This window comes from Protopterus annectens, chromosome 5.part0 (genome assembly GCF_019279795.1).
Source record: "Protopterus annectens isolate FY-2018-M chromosome 5.part0, PAN1.0, whole genome shotgun sequence".
In the NCBI taxonomy this organism is placed as follows: domain Eukaryota; kingdom Metazoa; phylum Chordata; order Ceratodontiformes; family Protopteridae; genus Protopterus; species Protopterus annectens.
Genome location: NC_056735.1, coordinates 38,369,297 through 38,390,919, shown reverse-complemented (window position 1 = coordinate 38,390,919; position 21,623 = coordinate 38,369,297). Strand labels below are relative to the sequence as shown.

At 43.8% G+C, this 21,623-nt stretch overlaps 1 protein-coding gene across 1 annotated transcript in view; it reads left to right on the top strand.

The window, feature by feature from the left end:
- The window catches only part of SFT2D2 (SFT2 domain containing 2), a 749,963-nt gene that overhangs the window by 234,186 nt on the left and 494,154 nt on the right, over positions 1 to 21,623 (top strand). The window lies entirely within an intron of this gene.

The window sequence follows — 21,623 nt, the reverse complement described above, 5'->3', positions numbered from 1 at the left end:
TATGCTTCTAGTATTTCAGCAGGACCACCTATGCTGGGCAGTTAAGAGATGGTGGAAAACCAGAAGAAGCCCCTTTCAAGCGATTTCCTACATTCCATCAGCTCAAGGTCTGTAGGGCATTAATTGGAGTAGTGCCACCTTAAACCAAACAGAAGATTAGTGATTTGACCATAAGGCAGGCTACAGCACACCGTCAGAAGTAGATGCAGCTATTTGAGAGACACAGTTCAACATATGTCCCAAACAGTGTCTAATTACCTGAGAAATGCCAAAACCTTTCATATTAGAAAGGAACATTTGTGCCAGGGTCAGGAATTCATCACTGACCCAATAATTTTAATCACTTAAAACTAAGAAGCTAGAGTGTAGGAACATCCTAGGTGTACTGGGTGGCTGATAAACAAGAAGGAACCTGCAGCTTGCTGCTGTCCCCTTGATGTGCTTAGAGGTTTTGGTAGCACCAGATGTGACTTTGGTCATTCTTAGAAAAATAACATCATCGCCCCATTCCCAGTCTTGCCATTTCTCACGTATTGCACCACAGAGAGCCCATTGGGCACTGCTCCTTCCAAGGACTGAAGTTTTCATCCAGCCAAGTTTTCATGTTGAAAGCAAGGTTAGCATCCTTCAGGCCTGAAATAATACCAGGCTTGTTCCAGATGAGTCTTGCATTGAAATGACCACATAGTAGCCAATGGACACTAGGTCCTAGATATCTGACCAGCAAAACTTGTTGCTTCTAGGGTACATCACACAACTGAAAAAAAAGATGTTTTGCCCCAGGCCAGAGCCTGCTCACCTCACTGACTGGAAGACCCAAACTCTCAAAAAGCCCCACATCTCTCAGCCTGTTGCATCCATCCTTGTGCTGAATAAGATTTGATAGTTATGGCAACAACAGAAGATATCTGCATTTAGTGTAGTAGTTAGCAGAGTGCTAGGAGGCTCTAAAATAGTGTGTCATCACTACAGGCTGCACTGACAGGATGCTTCCGGAAAATGATGAAATAGTCTCAGTTGTGCAGTCAGGTATAAGCACTAAAAAGTTTCAAAGTCAGCTAAATAAAACATTTAATTTCCAGGTTGTGGAAGCACCAGTGCCCAACATGAACACTGTAAAAGAAAATGTAAACTTGAGTGCTTTTCTTAGTGGCTTTGGCATTAGCCAAGGACACTGGAAGAAACAAGATCTTACTTGATTCAAACCCAGATCCTGCAAGCCATAAATAGTCAGTAATCAAATTCACAGTAAACCCAGCGGTAACCTGAAAATCCAAAAATGGCTTAGAAGCTCCCCAGGTGACTTGGTATCCATGCCATCTGTAGGGTCCGTAGTACATGACATGTAAAGATGAAGACCAAATTATGAAGCACAGATGGGCATATGCATAAAAGACAGCATCCAGGTCTCAAGTCTTCCACATCCAGTAAAAGAGTGCTTGCATCCAGCTCACAAAGATGAAACAGCAGATGGTTCAATTTAAGGATTAAAGCAGTTGACATTTAAACAGATTACAAATAACAGTTGTCCGAGTAAGCACAGGCAATTCAGGTAGCTTCCTGAAAGCACAGCTGATAGCAGCACTGAAAATATAGAGCAGAGGAAGCCAGAGATATAAAAATGTAGTACTGCTGTAGTAACCCAAAAAAATCAACATTTGATATTCAAAAGCAGTAGGAAGCCAACACTAGAAGACCTCTGCAGCACAAGTGAATAAGCTAAGTAGTAGTGTATTACCGTAATTCAAATGTTACTACTAAAGAAGATTGCTACAAAAAATATTAATGATAGTGGAGTGATACACAGCACTTTGCAAGCATACAGTAGACAAATGGTGGGAACAAAACAAAACTAAATTCTCATTGCATGAGGAAAAAAAAGTATGACTAACAGAAAGACAACTTCAGAACCAATAAACATACTCTTGCTCACTCAGGCAGCCAAATTCTGCCATCTTGTAATGAAGAACAAAGTAAACGATGAAGAGCTTTGGCTAAGATCACATCTGAGTCCTTTGTGAACTCCACTTCAGAAGGTCTGGATGTGAAGGAGGAGGTTAACTGTTCATGCTCATTCCCAAAAGAGTCAAAATCTGGAGAATGGGAAGATGGTGTTGCCTGCTGAAATCATACCTTCCCCACAGTGTAGGTAGCAGAAGGCTGCAGGTTCATGCCACAGTCCTCCTGCATGGTTTCTCCATTAGTTGTCTTCCTTTAAGAATGCTTGGGTGACTTGGGAGAAGTCGGGTACAGTGCTCCATTTCCAGAGAAGGTCAACTGTGTACTATGGCCCCACACTGCATGTTATAGTTAGGCTGACACTCTCCTGATGGACCCTAGTGCCTCTGCAGTGTCCCCATAGAAGGGTCTGATACCTCAGATCCCAGAGATCTTTTCTGTGGACAGGGAGTTGTATACCATGTACAGGTTTGCGAAGTGTATTTTTTAAGGTTACCTTGCTATTGCGGACTCTAATTTTGTAATGCACACAGTATATATCCAAAGGGATTTATCTGCTAGTGGGGTTGTCAAATGTGACAGTTAAGGACAAAATATTTTGTTTCAAGCTGCTGCTACGTCTAGCATGAGCATCATTTTGCTCTGCAGTTGTACAGCTCAGCAGAAGAAGCCACACAAGCTGCAGGATTCAGCATTGCCTTATACACAAAGTCCTCACTCTGACTGGCTTTGCCAAGGATGCCATGGTGACATTTTTTAAGAGTTTCTTTTCAGGTAAGAAGTACAACTTCATCTGTTGAACATGAAGCAGAGCAAATCAGTAACATCTGTACATGTTAAATTCTACCCGCCACAGTGTATGTTTAGCCAGTTGCTGAGGAAGCAGCAGTGGATGGGATTTACACATGGCACACAGCAACAAGGGACTGATGTAAAAAAGCAACCCTCCAGTCAGATTTCTTGGAAGATCACCATCTCAAAGGTTAGGGTCTTTAGTATTCTTCAAAAGGCCACAGTCTGCCTGTGAGCAGGCAGCAGTCCCAGGGATTTGCCCAACTGTGCCACTTAAGTGGCATTTGTGGGTCACATTTCCACCCTCCTGTTCCCTGGAAAGAAGATAACCTGAAAAGTGGATAAGGGGGGAAATTGCATATGGAAACCAGTCACTTCCTTTTTTTACCAGTCTTTCTCAGTACCCTTGTATTGTGTCACCTTCCCCTTCCGAAACAAGTGAAGAAAGTATTTAACCTCTTGCAGAACAAAGCCATTCATGAGTACCCCTTCTGAACAGAAGAACTTGCGTTAGTATTCTTAATTATTTTTGTTGGCAACGATGACAAAATATTAGCCCTTTACTGGATGTCAGAGGTGCAAATTCATTTGACCCAAAATAAAACTTTTGTATGGCATGGTGCAGAATTTTTGTTTGAAAAGAAGATTGGATGTGGTGTTAAACCTCTAAGACATCAACTTCCATATCAGAACCTCCCATGGAATCTAGATGGTGTTTGGTCTTCCTGGTATGGGCAAGTCATTATTGGTTTAGGACTCTACCCTATGGTTTCACCTCTGCTTCCAGGGTGTTCTCCAAGTATATGCACATTTACAGTAGCAGCAACACAGCAGGGAGATAAGCTCTTCCCATAAGTAGATAAATGTTTTGTTGCTGTTCCCCTTATTGAAAGCTGTTGTATGCCACAGGGGTTCTTTGCTCAGGTTTTTTTCATTCCATGGAGCTCACATAGGCTTTGCAATGTCACACTTTGTATTGGCTTGATCCTACCTTCATAGACCCTTTTGCTCCTGTACAGATTACTTTTCCTCTGCAGAGTGATAATTGTAGTTCAGTTTGTGCCAGTGAACATTTGTCTGACAGGTTCAAGCCTCATGATAAAGTTATGGTACTCCATTAAAGACTAAAGAGTACTAGGGGATAATCCAGGTCCTGTGGTCCCCGTCTTGCAGTCCTTACTGACAACAGTAGCCATTGCCCTCAAGACTCAACTTCAAAAATGACACTGATTCAATTGTAGGGAATCCTTTTCAATTGCAAACTTCTAAGGTGTCCTGTTATCATGGGTCTTCTGCTGGGGGGAAGGGGCACTACATCCAGTAGGTGATTCAAGGTGCCTGTTTCAGGAATCTCATGTCTACCTAAACCTTTTGGAGCTGAGGACAGTTCTTACTGTGGGCATTTCAAGATTCCCTTCCTTAAAGGTTAATTGCAGTCTATTCACATAGCATGACAGGAAGCTGAGAGGGTCTGTCTCTAGACTCTCAGTTGCTAGTAATGCTTGACTACAGATTATTTCATGTGGGGAGTTCCCAAGATGACGAACTTAAGTGACATCTGCTCACACCCTACAAACCATCCATGAGCTTTTTAAATGTCGGGAAAATGTTCCATCTGTGAGGCACATAATTATGCAAACGGTTTATATTTCCAGTGAGCAGATGTCCTTTTCTGGGGTGAAGGTTGGGGAGATCAGTGCAAAGGTGCTTTCATTTACAAGTGACCACCTTGTCTCCTCTGTGCTTTCTCCCCACTGTCCCTGATATTGATGATGATGCTTATTTAGATTGCTGGACTTCTTGAAAGTAGACTAACTCTCATATCGCCTTTTTGTTCGTATCAGACATTTTGTCTGCTTCATTGTTCCCTACTGGAGAAGCTGCTGCACTTTCAAGACCCTGCTGGTGAATCAGCTTGCATCCTGTTAAGCTGACAGCTTGGCTTTTTCACTTCTACTGCTACTGATCAGGATAAGGCAGAAGGAGGTTCAGAGAGAAACTGGATGCTGTTAGGGAAGATAAAGTGCAAGGACTAAATGGGTTGTGTCCCTAAGTCCTCAGAATTCTGATCATTTTGTAGGCTGATGCCCCCCCCCCCGGTAATCTTCAGCAGATCAGTGGCTAGTGCACAATTGCCAAGGGAATAGAAAACATCAAGTTTGGTGCCCTTATATGGGAAAGAGTGCAGAAAAAATCCAGGGGACTACAAGCCTGGTGGCTTAAAGTGTCAGGGAAAATCATGGAGAGAATCCTGAGGGGAATGCTGGTAGCATTTCCTGAGGGATAGCAGTCTCCAGGACAGCAACCAGCCTGGATTCATGTCTAGAAGGAACGGTCAGTTATAGATATTCCTAGACCACTGAGTCTCATGACCATTCTTGCCTTGCCAGGACCTTCCCTGAGCTGCACCTCCTTTCTCCAGGAAGGCCATAATGGTCAGCCCTGGAATAAATTTGTCAATCAGACATATAATATATGTTTAAAGGAAGGTAATGACAGGACATTTTAGTTTTATGGTGGTCTGCAGGGCATGCAGTCATGTACTCAAGCCAGAGATGCTATCAAGGAGTCCCACAGAAGGGCTAAAGTAGTCAGTTGCCCTGTTAGAGAAACATATTAAGTTATTTTTCTTGAAAGGTGACCACCAGTATAGCTAGTGCCTTGATAAACTCTAGTTGCAGGGAGGAAGAAACAGCAGCATCTTGTAGCGAAAGTGATATCCACAGAATGCGAACTAAAGGAACCTCTTGTGAGGACTCCAGGCACTGATGTGTTAAGAAGTCCATCAAGTACAGCAACACCATTTAGATCCTTTGTGGCAACAGGGACATAACTTCCTGAAAAGCCACTGTTTATAATTTGAAATAGTAGATGTGCTTGCTAAAAGTCTTCGTCAGCATGGCTGTAATGAGTTTCCAGTCTGTCTCAGAACAAGGAAAAAGGGGTAAGTGAAACTGTTTGCCTTTCTCCAAAAGTGAAATAGGCTTGACTACTTGTGTTGCTATGTAAAGTCTTCCCCTGTTCTAAAAGTTCTGCACACTGGAGAGGAACTGATGTTCACTTGGCCTTGCCCAAGATCCACCAGTCTGCAGTGATGGCTGTCCAAGCCAGAGTGAATGGGAATAAATGAACCTCAGTGAGCAGTCTTGTAAAATGGTCAAGGCTGTGGCTGCCGAAAAGGTGGTTTTCTCCTTTTTGAAACTTGGAGGCATAACTGCCTAGCACCTTCCATATTCTGCTGGGAATTCTTAAAGATTTGGGGTAGCCATGAGGAAAAAGCTGCACTGTGTGGTTGAAAGTAACTACACCACATGTCACTTTAAACAGTCATTGATATGGATTGGCAGAGCTAAGACGTGCTTGAATATAACAAGCTGAAATACATAACTGTAACTTTTTTTTTTTTTTTTAATCGCAGATTGATATCTGACGTATAGCTCTCAACCAATTGGGGACAAATCCCAAGACAAACTGGGACAACCAGGGACACTTTGAAAAGACATTGATAGAATAAGAGGATGTGAATTGACATACACTTTCTGAATTAAAAGAAGTCTGTAACTCTAATGGTCATTATTTATTATGAATTAGATTCATGTTTTCTCCCAGATTCAGTTGTACACCTTAATTTTCAGCTCCTTTGACATTCTTCTGTCGCACACCGGCCCTGGCACGATGTCGCAGTTGGTTGCAGAACCTCTGATTATAGCTTTGACATCCTTATTCAGACTTCCCTTCTCCTCAGCCAGCCTTCACAGATACTTGAAGCTGTTAATCTGTTCTACTGTTTTCCCTTCACTCTGTTTTCAGCTTCTTCATATCCTTCCCCCTCCATTTGCTGGTAGGATAGTTGTCCTGACTGTAAGGTTTATTCCATGCGGCTACAGATGTTCTTTGTGTTTCACTGTTGAAGTCATTACATTTGGGTTATCTGCTTGCAGGTAGCCCTCAGTCTGCCTGATTATCAAAGTCTTGGGTCCTACGTCAGTTGCTGTCTCATCTTCCATGACGTCAGGTAGTCAGGGGTATAAAGCATCAGCCAATGCAATTACATCAGTCTTTCTTGCCGTGTGGTGCCCGAAGCAGAAGCAGTTCGCAAGTGCCGGTCGGCCATCTCCTGAAATTTTAGTTTTTGAGTTTCAGATCCGAAGTCTTCAACAAAGCTAAGTACCCCGTTGGGGATCCTTTTTCTTGCTCTTAACCAATGTCAGTAAAAGTTAACATTTGTATTTCTTGTGGAAAGCAAGTACATCATAAAGATTTTCATTCGTACTGCATTCCTTGCTTAGGCCCAGACCACGATGTCCCTAGTCGGGTTTGTGTCTTATTCAAACCTCGAACTATTCGTCATCGGTTCATTTGCACATCTAAATATTTTGGTACTCAGTTCAATTATCCAGAAATGGCTTCAGTAAGCCACCTGACTACAGACATTCTGAAAAACTGCAAAGATAAAGACAGACCACATAGGTCCAAAGCTGCCGATGATGCTTCCGTTAATGCTAGTCATCAGTTGCTTTCGCAGCCCCTGATACCTGCTACTTCAGATTCGCAGGCCTCTACTGAGACCCATTCGGAGTCCAGTATGCCACGAGATGCCTCAACTGTGGAACCTGCGGTTGTCTCTACCTTGGATTGGTCTGGAGCCGCTGTGCAGGCACCGGCTTCTGAGGGTGTATTCAGGCCTACTGACTTGCTTATTAAACTGATGCCATCTTCTTGTTCAAGGCTTAAAACTCAATCCACGCCTAGAAAACCGATGCCAAGACCACATGGTCAGGCCCCTATGCCTCAAAAACAAATAAGAATGGCTGAAGGACCTTATTGCTCTAATCAAGAGAAGCCACCCTTATCCCTCTGAGACCTAGAACTGATTTTCCTTCTGATACTTCTGATCAGGATACTGAAATTTCTGTTTTTTTCTGATGACCAAGAGTTGCCTTTAACTACCTATGAGGATTCTGATGCAGAGGTCTCCATTCCCTCTGCTTCTCCTCCAGAGGATTTCTCTTTTGGTGAAACTTTGTATACTCTTAGGGAGCATTTCTGCTGGGAAAGCCAGGATTACTCTGTCTCCAAAAAGAGGCTTAGGGAATTCTTACTCCTACCTAAAAACAGGCCTTTATCTATCCCTCCTGTACTGGAAATTGTAGATGATGCCTTCTTGAAATCTAGCCTAGCCCTTGACACTTTACCTCCAGTTCCCAGAAAACCTGACCGGTATTAGAGTACCTGACTCTCACAAGTTCCTCTTTAAGAATCCTGAGACCATTTCACAGGGACCCAAAGGCATTAAGGCTGCTTGTTGTTCTTGTGTCTTTCGGCTTATTAGGGGTCACCACAGCGGAACTCCGATCCGCTAATGTTTGGTAGTGGATTTTTACGTGCCGAGTTACCAGCCCCGACGCACAACCTTCAACGAAGGCACGCCCATTCACGCATGCCTCCACACAGAAAACGTTCTAGCTGAGAATCGAACGCGACAACGTCTTGCTGTGAGGTGACAAAGCTACCGCAGCACCACTACCGCGGTTTTCAAAGGCATTCAGGCTACTACTGCCAAAAACCCTAACCCCCCCCCCGATTGAGATTCCCGGGTCCTGGACAAATGAGCTAAGAAGGTATACACTTCTGCTACTTTGGCCATTAGGGCCTTAAACTGCCAGTTTCATATGTTAAAGTATCAGCAGCATATTATTGGATTGCTTAAACAGAAAATGATGCTGATTACTGACTGTGCTGAAAATAAAGAATTATAGGATTTAATGCATTCTGCTGAACAAGTTGGTAAACATACTTTGCAATGTGGTTTTGATTCATTAAAGGCATCTTGCAGGGCTGCTGTCACTGGGTCTGTACTTAGAAGGCATGCTTGGCTTAAGGAGCAAACTTTGCCAGATCATGTTAAAGCTAAATTACTGGATGCTCCCTTAAACCAAGACTGCCTGTTTGGCAACAAAGCAGAAGTAGTACTTAAAAATATGGAGGAAAAGCTAAATCTATGCAAACTGTTAAAGATTTCCTGCAGGTACAGCCTCCCAGATTTAGTAGACACTGGCCTTCTAAGAATTGGTCCATCTTCCAGGCCTTCTCAGTTCAAACCCAGGACCAGCAGACCACCCAGGCTTCAGTCTCAAGGTACTCACAGGCCTAGGCAGTGGGGGGCTCCCACTTCCAAAGCTGGAAGTAGTAAGACACCCCCTTATGGTAAACTGTCACAATGACTTAACTTTAAACCTTCCAAGCCCTGCTCAACTGATTGTTCCTTTAGGGGGAAAGATTGCTCTGCATGCAAAGAACTGGGAATTCATTACCTGACAAATAGGTTTTAAATATAGTTTCCCAAGGATACAGATTCCACTTCCACTCCTTACCAACCCCAAACGGTTGGCCAGACTTACCCCCAAATCAGTGGGCAGGGGCTCAAAAGCAGGTTCTCTCTCTCCTAAGTATCAGGGCTATTCAGCCTGTCCCATAGGAGGAATGGGGGCAAGGTTTTTACTCAAGACTTTTGCTGGTACCCAGAAAAGACAATTCCTAGCGGCCTATCCTGGACCTGTCTGTCCTAAACACCTTTTTGGTAATCCCAAAATTCAAAATGCTAACTCTTAATCAGCTGCTTCCCATGCTAGGCAAAAATGCCTGGTTGGCAACACTGGATTTAAAGGAAGCCTACCTGCACATCCCAATAAGGGAATCTTGCAGAAGATACATACGCTTCAGAGCAGGCTACACGCACTATCAGTTCTCTGCACTACCCTTTGCCTTATCTGCTGCGCTCAGAGTATTCACAAAGTGCCTAGCTCCAGTCATTGCATTCTGCAGTCAAAGAAATATTCAGATGTATCCATACCTGGACGATTGTCTTATTCAGGCAGAAAGCCAGGACGTACTGTTGTCTGGCGTTACTAACTTCTCTGGGGTACATCATAAATGAAAAGAAATAACATCCAGTACGCTGCCAACAAATTGTATTCCTGGGAGCAAGCTTGAATACAACTTCCCAGATGGCCTACCTCATGCCAGAGAAACAAGTTCATTTGACAGCCTACTTCAAACTACTGGCCACAAAGACCCAGCTGTCTGCAAGGAAAATACTGCAAGCCCTGGGGTTCTTGGCCTCTTGCATTCTACTTATTCCATATGCAAGACTGCATATGAGGAAACTACAATGGTATCTAAAAAGCCTATGGTGTCAACATTCTCCGGACCTAGAATCAATGATTCCTATCATCCCTTGTCTAAAGACAGAGTTCCTTTGTGGGCAGAGGCCTGCCACCACAACAAGGGACTGCCATTCACTCTACCCCCAGCTGCCCAAACCCTAACAGATGCATCAGACTATGCATGGGGGGCTCACTTGGCAGGGCAGTGCATTCAGGGTAAATGGAACCTGAGTCAAATGAACCTGCATATCAATCAAAAAGAAATGTTAGCTGTACAGAATGCTCTGACAGCCTTCAAGGACCACATTCTTCCAGGACAATTAATGGTAAAGACGGACAACACCACTGTTATGTGGTACATAAACAAGCAGGGGGGGACCCACTCATACCCTCTCTGCAGACTAGCCATGGCTCTGTGGAACACAGCCTTGAGCTACCAAGTGCACCTACAAGCTCAGTTCCTGCCAGGCAAGCTAAATACACTGGCAGATGACCTAAGCAGAAATCTCATGGACCCACATGAGTGGAAACTGGATCCAAAGATATTCAACATTTTGAGAAACAAACGGGGGAGCCCAGAGATAGACCTATTTGCCTCCCCTCAGAACTACCAATTGGACAAATTCTGCACAAGGACTCCCCACAGACAAGCTTGGAAAGTGGATGCCCTGTCCTTCATGGAAAAACCTATCAGTTTATGCCTTTTCTCTCTGCCTCTCCTCTCCAAAGTTCTGCTAAAGATCAAACGGGACAAACCAAGGACAATACTTATTGCACCAGACTGACCACACCAACACTGGTAACCTCTCTTGTACAGTGTGTCACTGCGGGAATCATGGCACCTGCCTCAGACCCCTGCCCTGCTGTCCCAGCAGGAGGGCTAGATTCTGCACCCCCCAGCTTCAAACCTTGAACCTTGCAGCCTGGCTAATTACCTGAGGTCTCCATTACCATCCCGCAGTAGGCAAGTGATGGATGTCATTCTGGAGGCAAGGAGGCAAAGTACTAGAAAATCCTATGCTAAAAAATGGAAAAGATTCTGTTCCTGGAGCCAAATTCAAGGGATGGGCACAACAGTGCCCAGTTTACCGCACATTCTTCAATACTTAACTGAGATGCTTCACAAGACCCTTTCCTTTTCTTCCATTAAAATTCATGCCTTGGCCATTTCAGCACATTATAATACAGAGCCACCATTCTTCTCTCTTCCACTGCTGAAGCAATTGCTCAGAGGGGCCAAAAACTAAGACAACCCAGGAGAGCCCCTACTCCAGCCTGGGACCTTAACTTTGTATTGGAAAATCTTACCTACCTCCCTTTGAGTCAGCTGCAAATGCAGAGTTTAAATTCCTTTCTTGGAAAACAGCCTTCCTTCTAGCCATCACATCAGCAAGAAGGGTGTCTGAATTACAGCCCCTCATGGCAGTGGAGCCTTTCATCATCTTTCATGCGGACAGGGTGTCCCTCAAGACCAGTCCTTCCTTTATGCCCAAGGTGGTATCCAGTGTGGCCCTTAATCAGTCCATTCATTTGTCAACCTTCTTTTTTTAATCCACAAAACAAAGGGGAACGAATACTGCACTTCTTGGACATGCACAGCCAACTTGGACAGGACTAAGCCTCTCAGGAAATCTGAACAGCTGCTGGTTGCATTTGCTGCAGGGGCAGAGGGGAAGGCCATTTTAAAGCAAATCATTTCTAAGTGGATAGGCCATTGCATTCATTTCTGCTATAAGTACCACAGAAAACCTACCCCACAGGGGATACAACCACATTCCACCAGAACTGCATCTACTTCTACTGCCTTTCTCAGAGGTGTCCCTACCAGGGACATCCTAGAAGCTGCTACCTGGAGTTCTGTACATACCTTCACCAAGCATTACCACTTGCCATTTTTTTCTAAATCCAGAGCTGGTTTTGCCACTGCAGTCTTGCAGGGCCTAATAGCTGGTCGTAATACTATCTAATTGCCTCCTCCCATCCTTAGCTTTGGGAAGCTACCCAAATGTAATGACTGCAACAGTGAAACATGAACATAGTACAGTTGTTTACACTTACCATAAATGTAGCTGTTCGAGTGTATTCACTGTTGCAGTCCTAGTTACCCTCCCTCCAGCCCCCTGACTCCTATTGACTGTACCTCTATTCTTGCTTATTATGTTTAAGCTTTCTGGTGTATTTGCTTTTTGTTGGAGGTGTAACCTGGCATGTAATTGATTCCCATTATGGGTGCACCTGACATGTGGGGCAAGAAAAACTGATGTAATGACGTTGGCTGCATGCTTTATACCCCCTGACTACCTGATGTTATAGAAGATGAGACAGCAACCGACGCAGGACCCAAGACTTTGATAATCAGGCCAACTGAGGACTACCTGCAAGCAGATAACCAAAATGTAATGACTGCAACAGTGAAATACACTCGAACATCTGTATTTATGGTAAGTGTACACAACTGTACTTTTTGCATTCCAGTCCCATCTCTGTTACTGAAGGTCCTGTTCAGTTTGCTTGTAGTGCCATACTGTCTGCATAGAGCAGCTTTCTTGATCTGCCCTCTCCAACCTGTTTGTTAATGTAGTCCATCTCTGCTGTGAACAGCAATTGGCTCAGAGCTGAACCCAAATGCACACACATACTCCTACTGGAAACCCCTGTGTGAGTGAACACTGTTTGCACTTGTCATTTTTGTACATAGTCTACACTAGCTTATGCCAGTGTTTCCTGGATTTCAAACTATCATAAGACTGCCCAAGTCAACTTTCTTGGAACCTTGTCATATGCTATCTTCAGGTGTAGGAAGTTTGACTGTTTCCTTATCTCCAGCTTCTTCTCCATTCTCTCTCATTGCAAACATCGGGTTAGCAGTTCAAGACTTGTGTGCATCCTGATCAGAGTCTAAACTGCTGTTCTCACATCTTAATTTCTATTACCCTCCATATTTATTTATCAGTCATCCTTACCCTCCATATTCATTTATCAGTCATCCTCTCCAGCATTTTCATGCAGTGTGACAGGTGTTTGTTACATCTATACTGCTCAAAGTTGTGTGCCCCTTTTGTTCTTTCGCATGCACTAGAATGCTTATTCTCTAGTCATCTGGGATACACTTTTCTGTCCATACCACTATGAGAACCGTAGCAGCCATTTCTCCTTTCATTCCCCCAGCATGTTGATCATATCTGTTCAGACTTCATCTGGGCAGCATTTCTCTCTTGCTTCAGTGTCCTTAGTACTGTTATTGCTTTTCTTAGGGTGGGTTCTTATTCCTCTTTCATTGTCGGGTGTGCATAGGGCAGTACAGCTTCTGTCGTGGATTCTTAATTCAGATGCTGCTGGAAGTGATCCTTCCATGTGCCTTTGGTGTCCTCTAGAATGGTGAAGCAGATTGTTGCTGGTGTCCCTTATGAATGGTGACTGATGGCTGTCTATCTTTCTGTTTTTGCCTCGCATCCTGATAGCGTGTGCCATCTGCTGATTCACTTTCCAGAAGCTGATACTTTCTCTGATGCTTTGTTCTGTCATTGCAACTGCTATGTTAGCTTCTTTATTACCTAACCAGTAACCCTTCTTAGCCCAATCCATTTTTCTGTCAACCACTTCTTCTGCACGCCTTCCTTTTGGTAAGTTCATGGACTTCTGCACTACACTGCCAGCTTTCCTTCTGTAACTTATTTCCATACCTGGCTTGCCCCACATGTCCATATCTGTTCTATAGTCTTCATACATCTGCTTTTGAGAAGCTACCATTCTTTTTTGACTCCACCTATTTCCTCTTTTTTTTTTTTTTTTTTTTGAGGTGCTAGAGCCCTGAGTATTTCCATGAACTCCTGTGCTTTCACTCCAATTATCCAGGTATTCAGCCTAATCTCGGAGTGTATAACTTTCTCTGACCACTGCTCGCAGCTGATTGTGGCCATCAGTGGTTCATGCTGGGTGTTGACAGTTTCACTGAAGATGACTAAGCATTATTTTTATTTATTTTTTTATATGGTCATATTCCGACATCTGAGGTGCATTTAGACAGTAAAGTGGCTATAGCAAGTGTATACTAAAGTGGTCATTTGATAGAAGTGATGGAAATGAGTAACCCCATCTGTTTGAATACAGTTAAACAGTCATTGACCTGCAGTAATATAGCCCCACTCTTTCCCAGTTACCCCTACACATTAATTTGCTTCATGCAGCAACCCCGTTCCTTTGATGTCAGCAGCTGCCAGTGGTTAGGAGCAGTGTTGCAACACTCAGTCTGCGACCAAAGCAAGGCTGAAACCTGGGTAATTGTACGTGATCCATCCTCCACTGCAAAAAGTTGGACTGGTTGCCACAGCTGGCATTGATTCAGTTCTGTAGGATTTTCCTCAGTTGGAGCTTCTCTCCTGTCTCCCATAATGTTTATTTTTCCTCGTGTCTCTAGATCTCATTTACTACTTTCATCTACCAGATGGAGACTCGGACTATTCAAGCTCATTACCTATTTGAACCTTGTTCCAAATTATAAACTCTCCATTTTATTCTTATATTGAACAGATAGTTTTTGCCGTTCCCAGTTAGTAAAATAGTTTTATTTAAAAAAAAAAAAAAAAAAAGTCTGTCTCACTTCCTCTCTCCCTTTCAGTAGCTAAACCACCAATCTCTTCCTCCCTCCAAGTATTTTCACTTTAAACAGGCTTGTTGTTTTGTGGAAGTTTTTTTTTTTTTTTTTTTTTTTTTTTTATTAAGTGTTTCAGTTGTTAACTTTGCAGGACTTGAGATTATTACTGGATTCACTATTATTGTGTTAGTGTCAAAAGTTTTTTTCTCTGTCCAGGCTTTTGGGCTGGAGTCTGTGGCTGTGCGCTTTTGACACTTTTTTTACTTACTGATATGGACGATAATCATCAGGAGTCTGCAAGTGCTTGGAGTGTGCACACAGAATCCCCCCAGGACCCACACAAACTTGTGTGTACTGTGCCCCGGGGGTGGATCATTTAAAGGTGGAGTGCAAAAACTTGTAAAAACATTGGGCACGTTACACTGTAAGAAAGAAAAAAGGTGTTAGTTTTGAAAGTCCTTTATTGTTGTGGAAGGACAGAAATAAGATGAGGAGGAATCCAGGGAAAAGGAGAAGCGATAAACATGGATTGGGACTGAGACTGGGAGATGAGTGCCTTGTTTAAGGTACATTCTTATGAGGCCTGGCTCATGAGCCTGCTGATAGGAACAAGGGTATTTATCAAGATTCACTGAGGGATAAAATTACGTGGTGATAATATTAATGGTAAAAACTGTCATAGTAGGGGACTCTTCTGTGTACATGAATTAGGATGCATACACCAGGTGTCATAGCTCAGCAGAAAACTCACCTTTCCTCTCAGGAACATGTGAAATTGTCAGTGTGGGACTACAACCTATCAGTCTGTTCAGTCCATGCCCCCTCTAAAAGAGGTGAAACAATCCTGGTAAAGTAACTCTGCCTGTCTTTTCACATATTGAATAGATCCTCATCTTCTAGGAGGGGGACTACTAGCCAGTGTAACTGTTTGGGTAGGGGGAACAACCCTAACTCTAGTGACCTTTTATGGGCAACCTGCCCTAGGGGGTAAAGTTTGCCAAACTACTCCAGTATGTCAAAGATGATGCTAGGGCATCCGTGGTGTTGATCCTGTCACTGCACCATGTGATTCCTCAGCACAGAAGACACCTAGATTTTCAGCTAGTGCAAAGCACCTCAAATTCCGGGCAAAAGAAATGCATTTATTTGCAGTGGAGACCCACAATAATGATTGTAACACCTCAGCTCATACATGAGCTCCCCACAGTTTTGCATCTCTAGTAGAATACATAGGCTATATGTAGACAGGGGGCTTCTGGACCTCTTGTCAGGTTATAAAGTGATCCTGTGTTCTTATTCAGACCATGAATCACTTAACTGTTACTTCTCCACAGATAAACACTGTTCATGACAAAATTGGGAGACTATACTTATACTAGAGGGGCTGACTTTTATGCAACAGGTCCTAGAAATCACCCAGGAATTCATGCTGTCAGACGAGGGAAAAAAAATCAGTCCAGCTGCCTTTGGGATGCCTATAAAAGATTTGTTCGAGCAAAGTTAAGGTCTTAGACCAACAGACTGTTGAAATCTTGGAATATAGACTTGGCACAGTTTCATGATGAATACTGGAAGATCTTAGGTCAAAGATACCAAGCTAAGCAAAGTTATTCCTTTAAGGAACTGCAAAAGATTACATCCAAAATTTAAGAAATAATTAATAGGAAGACATAAATAGCTCTCGACCATTTCCACCTCCAGTAGTATGAACTTTTCCAGCAGATCTTTCTAGATTTGGCAGGAAGTGTAGCTCAAAAGCTAGGCCAACAGTGCCACTGTTTTCTACAGACACATACAAGGGCCGTTATATTTCAGTGACTGAACCCCTAGAATCTTTTGGAACCTATTAAATAACTCTATATGCAGATTCTGACAATCAACAAATATGTCCAGCATTATCCAGAATTTTCCATCCTCTAGTCTAACAGAACCAGATCGACCATTCTGCAAAACAGTTTACCAAGTAAAAAGATTTCATGACCATTAAAAATTGAAACCAAATAAGGCACCAGCGATAGATGATTTGCCTTCATAGCTGTATAATTCCATTTCCCTACTGCCATAGCCTTCTTGGGAAGACCCGTCTTGCTGCCTTCAGAGATGCCAGCATCCCTTCATCATGGTAACAGACCATTCTAATTCCTTTTTTAAAATCTGTTCGGGGTTCCTCGGATCCTTCCAGTTATTTGCCAGTATCTCTTTTAAACATTAATATGCAAAATTTACATGACTCGATGGGCAACTTGTTTATCCTCCATTATCCCTTCTGTAGTCCGCCCTGATTGGGCTGGGTTTATTAAAGGCAGAACAGTGGTTAGAGAAAAGATACCTGTGAAATAAACCGTTGGCCTTAGCAGTCAATACCACAGTGGTTAGAGAAAAGATACCTATGAAATAAACCGTTGGCCTTAGCAGTCAATACCACAGTGGTTAGAGAAAAGATACCTATGAAATAAACCGTTGGCCTTAGCAGTCAATACCACAGTGGTTAGAGAAAAGATACCTATGAAATAAACCGTTGGCCTTAGCAGTCAATACCACAGTGATTAGAGAAAAGATACGTATGAAATAAACCATTGGCCTTCTTATCAGTCAGTACTGAGAAACAATTAATGTGTAAGAGGGCCACATTTTTTCGGGTTCTTGTAATCTTTGGTCTTTGTAATGGCTCTCTGATATATCTATATAGCAGGGTTCTAGAGCAACAGTACGTCTCAACCCATACATCTGTAAATGCATAAGTATCTTCTGAGGGGTAAGACAAAGTTACTTACTTGCTCAACTGTTATTCCTTCTGACCTTAGAACCACTAGTTGTTACCCTTAGAAATCTACTGATGTCCTTCAAGGATGCATCTGCAGTCCTTACAAATGGGTTGTCCTGTCGTCAGACAGCCCTTCGGTCGGCCGGATTCCAAAGTCTGGGTCTGGCCTCGGCTGGTGTCGCACTTCACCCGACGTCATAGCTGCAGTTATTCGGGTATAAAGGCATCAGCCGACGCCATTTTCCTCAGTCTTTCTTGCCGCGTGGCCAAGCAGAAGCTGTTCGCAAGTGCCGGTCGGTCAGAACCAGAGATTACTACTACCGAATACTTCTACTACTACCGAAGACTTCTAAAAGCTAAGTACCCGTTGGGGACTCTTTCTTGCCTCAGCCGATGTCAGAAAAAGTGAATAACTGTTTAACTTGTGGGAAACAAATACCTCATAAAGATTTCTACTCTTACTGCTTACCTTGTTTAGGCCCAGACCACGGCGTAGCAGCTTGTCTAGCCTGTGCTTTTTAACCGTGGACGCTTAGACGCCGGTCGAATTTGCTGAGGAGTTTTTCGCCCGATTTTGCTTACATTATGCCGTCTGATCCTCCGACTACGCAAATATCTAAAAGCGCAAGGAAAGGACCGACACTCACGGTCCCCGGTTTCGGCCGAAACCGCGGTTAAGCCAACCGCGAGTGTCTCTGTTTCGGCTGAAACCGAGCAAGCGGTTCTTCCTTCAGCCGAAAACTTACCTCCTACCGAGGCCTCTTCCAACCTGGTGGAATCGGCTTCTGAAATCCCACCTGCTCTTGCAGTTTCTCAGGAATTATCTGACACTATCCCCTTGGATATTTCTACCCCTGCACGTGGAGCTGCTAGGCCACCTGCATCCATGTCCATTAAGGCCTTTGCCAGGGCTAAAGCAGCTAAAACTACTAAATCTGTGCCTGCTAAGACCCCCTCTCACAGGCCTAGCTCTAGTTCACAAATGCTTAGTCTAGCAGAGGATCTCATTTCTTTAATCTGGGGATCCCAACCTCACCCAGACAGGGCCTCTCACCCACCTCCAGAGAAGAGGCCTAGAGCAGAGCCCCCTGAGCCTGTTTCAACAGATGATTCCTCTGATGATTCAGATAATACAAACCCTCCAGAGGCTCCTTTCTCCCCTTATGAAGACTCTGATGCTGAAGAGTCCATTCCATCTGCCTCTCCGCCTGAGGAATTTTCCTTTGGGGAAACCTTGCATGCTATGAGGGAACAATTTCAGTGGCAGGGCCAGGATTTTTCAGACTCTAGAAAAAGGCTTAGAACTTTTCTGCATTTACCACAACATAGGCCTTTAGCCATACCTCCAGTTCTCTCTGTTGTAGATGATGCATTTAATGATGCTTGTACTGCTCCTGATTCACTACCTCCGGCCCCTGCTAAACCCGATAGGTACTACAGGGTCCCGGACACGCATTACCATTTGTATAAGGCTCCCTTTGCAGATCCCGAGACTATCTCACAGGGTCCTAAGGCTGTAGCAGCTACCTCTGCCAAAAACCCCCTCCCCTCTGAAAGGGAATCCAGGTCCTTAGAGAGATGGGGTAAAAAAGTTTACACTTCTGCTACTCTTTCAGCTAGGGCCTTGAACTGTCAATTCCACATGATCCAGTATCAAGAATTCATGCTAGACCAGTTAACCAAAAAGCTGTCCTCGGATGAACCATTAGACAAAAAATCTGTTCAGGAAATGGTACATAACATTCAGCAAGTCAGTAACCATTCCTTAAAATGTGGCTATGATGCACTGGAGGCTTCCTTTAGATCAGCCATGACTGGCACAGTTATCAGAAGGCATGCATGGTTAAAAGAGCAGGCCTTACCAGACCATGTCAAATCAAAACTACTAGATGCTCCCATGGATAAGATCAATTTGTTTGGCTCTCCTGCACAACAGGTGCTGAAGAAGATGGAAGAGAAGGCAAAATCTGTCCAAACAGTGAAAGATTTCTTACAGGTCCAACCTCCAAGGTTCAGCAGGAATTGGCCCTCCAAGAATTGGTCCTTTCCAGACTCCTCCAGAGCTCAGAGAGGCAGGAATAGGCATTCAAGAGGCAGAAGTCAATCCAGGGGTGCCTACAGGGGACGCCAGTGACAGGGTAACAACCAGCGAGGTGCAGCCACAGACTCAGCCACCACCACTACTACAGGACAATCACAGTGACTTGGCTCTAGCACCGCCTACCAGGGAACAACTAGAAGCACCCTTGGGCGGGAAGCTAGCTTTATTTTCAATAAACTGGCATTATATCACAACAGACAAGTGGATTTTGCAGACAATAGACCAAGGTTACAAGTTTCACTTCCATACTCTACCAGGGAAGAGAGGAATGCCAAACCTACCTCCAAATCAAAAGGCAGAAGCTCTAAAACAAATAACTCAATTATTAAGGATAAGAGCTGTGGAAAAGGTACCATCTATGGAGCAAGGACAGGGATTTTACTCCAGACTCTTCCTGGTACCAAGAAAATAAAGCAAATGGAGACCTATTCTCGACCTGTCCGCTTTAAACACATTCCTCATTGTTCCAAAATTCAAAATGCTGACCCTACAGCAGCTTCTTCCCATGCTGGGCAAGTAGTCTTGGCTGGTAACTCTAGATCTCTAGGAGGCATACCTGCACGTCCCCATACGACCAAATTGCAGAAGATACCTCAGATTTCTTGCAGGATCAGAGCATTATCAATTCTCAGCATTGCCCTTTGGCTTATCTACTGCGCCCAGAGTGTTCACGAAATGCCTGGCATCAGTAATTGCTCATTGCAGGCTTCAGGGAATCCAAATCTACCCTTACCTGGACGACTGCCTGATACAAGCGGACAACAAAAACAAGCTAGCAGAAGACTTGAAAAGGGTCATTTACCTACTACAAGCCCTGGGATACACAGTCAATATAAAAAAGTCAAGGCTGATACCATCCCAAAGGATAACCTTTTTGGGTGCAGAGCTGGACACATCGAAACAAATAGCATTCCTAACAGTAGAAAAACAGGAGCAACTCCCTCTCTACTTCTTGGCTTTAACAAAGCAGAACCATCTAACATTAAGAAAAGTCCTGAAAGCCTTGGGTTTCATGGCATCCTGCATAATATTGGTTCCACATGCCAGACTGCATATGAGAAAGTTACAGTGGTACCTAAGGAATTTATGGTCTCAGCACAAGCACAGCCTAGAAACCCAAATTCCAATAATTCCATGCCTGAAGCAAGAATTCCAATGGTGGGCTCAGGCCTGTCAATCAAACAAAGGATTGCCCTTCCACAACACTCAACCAAGCCAAACCATCACAACGGACGCCTCAGACCTCGGTTGGGGGCTCACATGCTGGACAAGTGCATACAAGGTTTATGGACTCAAGACCAGCTGCACCTACACATAAATCAAAAGGAAATGCTGGCAGTAAAACTGTCAATTCAGACATTCAGACCATTTCTTCGACAAGGTCAACTGTTGATAAGGACAGACAACACCACAGTTATGTGGTACATCAACAAACAGGGAGGCACACATTCGTACCCTCTATGCCGGATGGCAATGGACCTCTGGAATGTGGCCCTGAGCTACAACATTCAGTTACAAGCAATTTTTGTACCAGGAAAAGAAAACATTCTAGCAGACATACTAAGCAGAACTACCACGGATGCCCACGAATGGATGCTGCATCCGGACATCTTCAAAACCATTACAAGAAAATGGGGACTCCCACAAATAGACTTATTTGCATCCCCACTCAATCACCAACTAAAGAAATTCTGCACAAGGACATACCACCCACTTGCTTGGAAGGTGGACTCCCTATCTTTCAGTTGGAAAAACCTGACAGCATATGCATTCCCACCACTTCCTTTGATGCACAAGGTGCTATTGAAGATCAAAGAGGACCGTCCAAGGATCATTCTGATAGCTCCAGACTGGCCAAGACAACATTGGTACCCATTACTGAGGAGCATGTCTCGGGAACAAATATGGCCCCTACCCCTTGTTCCCTTGCTGTTAACACAGAACAACTACAACACCCTGCATCCAAACCTGAAAACACTGCAGCTGACTGCCTGGAACATTGCATAAGAACAAATAACCCAAATTTATCCCAAAGGGTTAAAGACATTATCTTGGAGGCTCGCAGACCCTCAACAAGGAAAAATTATTCAGCAAAATGGAAAAGATATTTCATTTGGAGTACTGCAAAAGGAGAAAATGTGTCACTGGTAAACATAGCCAACATCCTGGAATACTTGGCAGAGCTCTTCCACAAAGGCCTGTCCTATTCTTCCATTAAGATTCATGCATCAGCTATTTCAGCAGAAT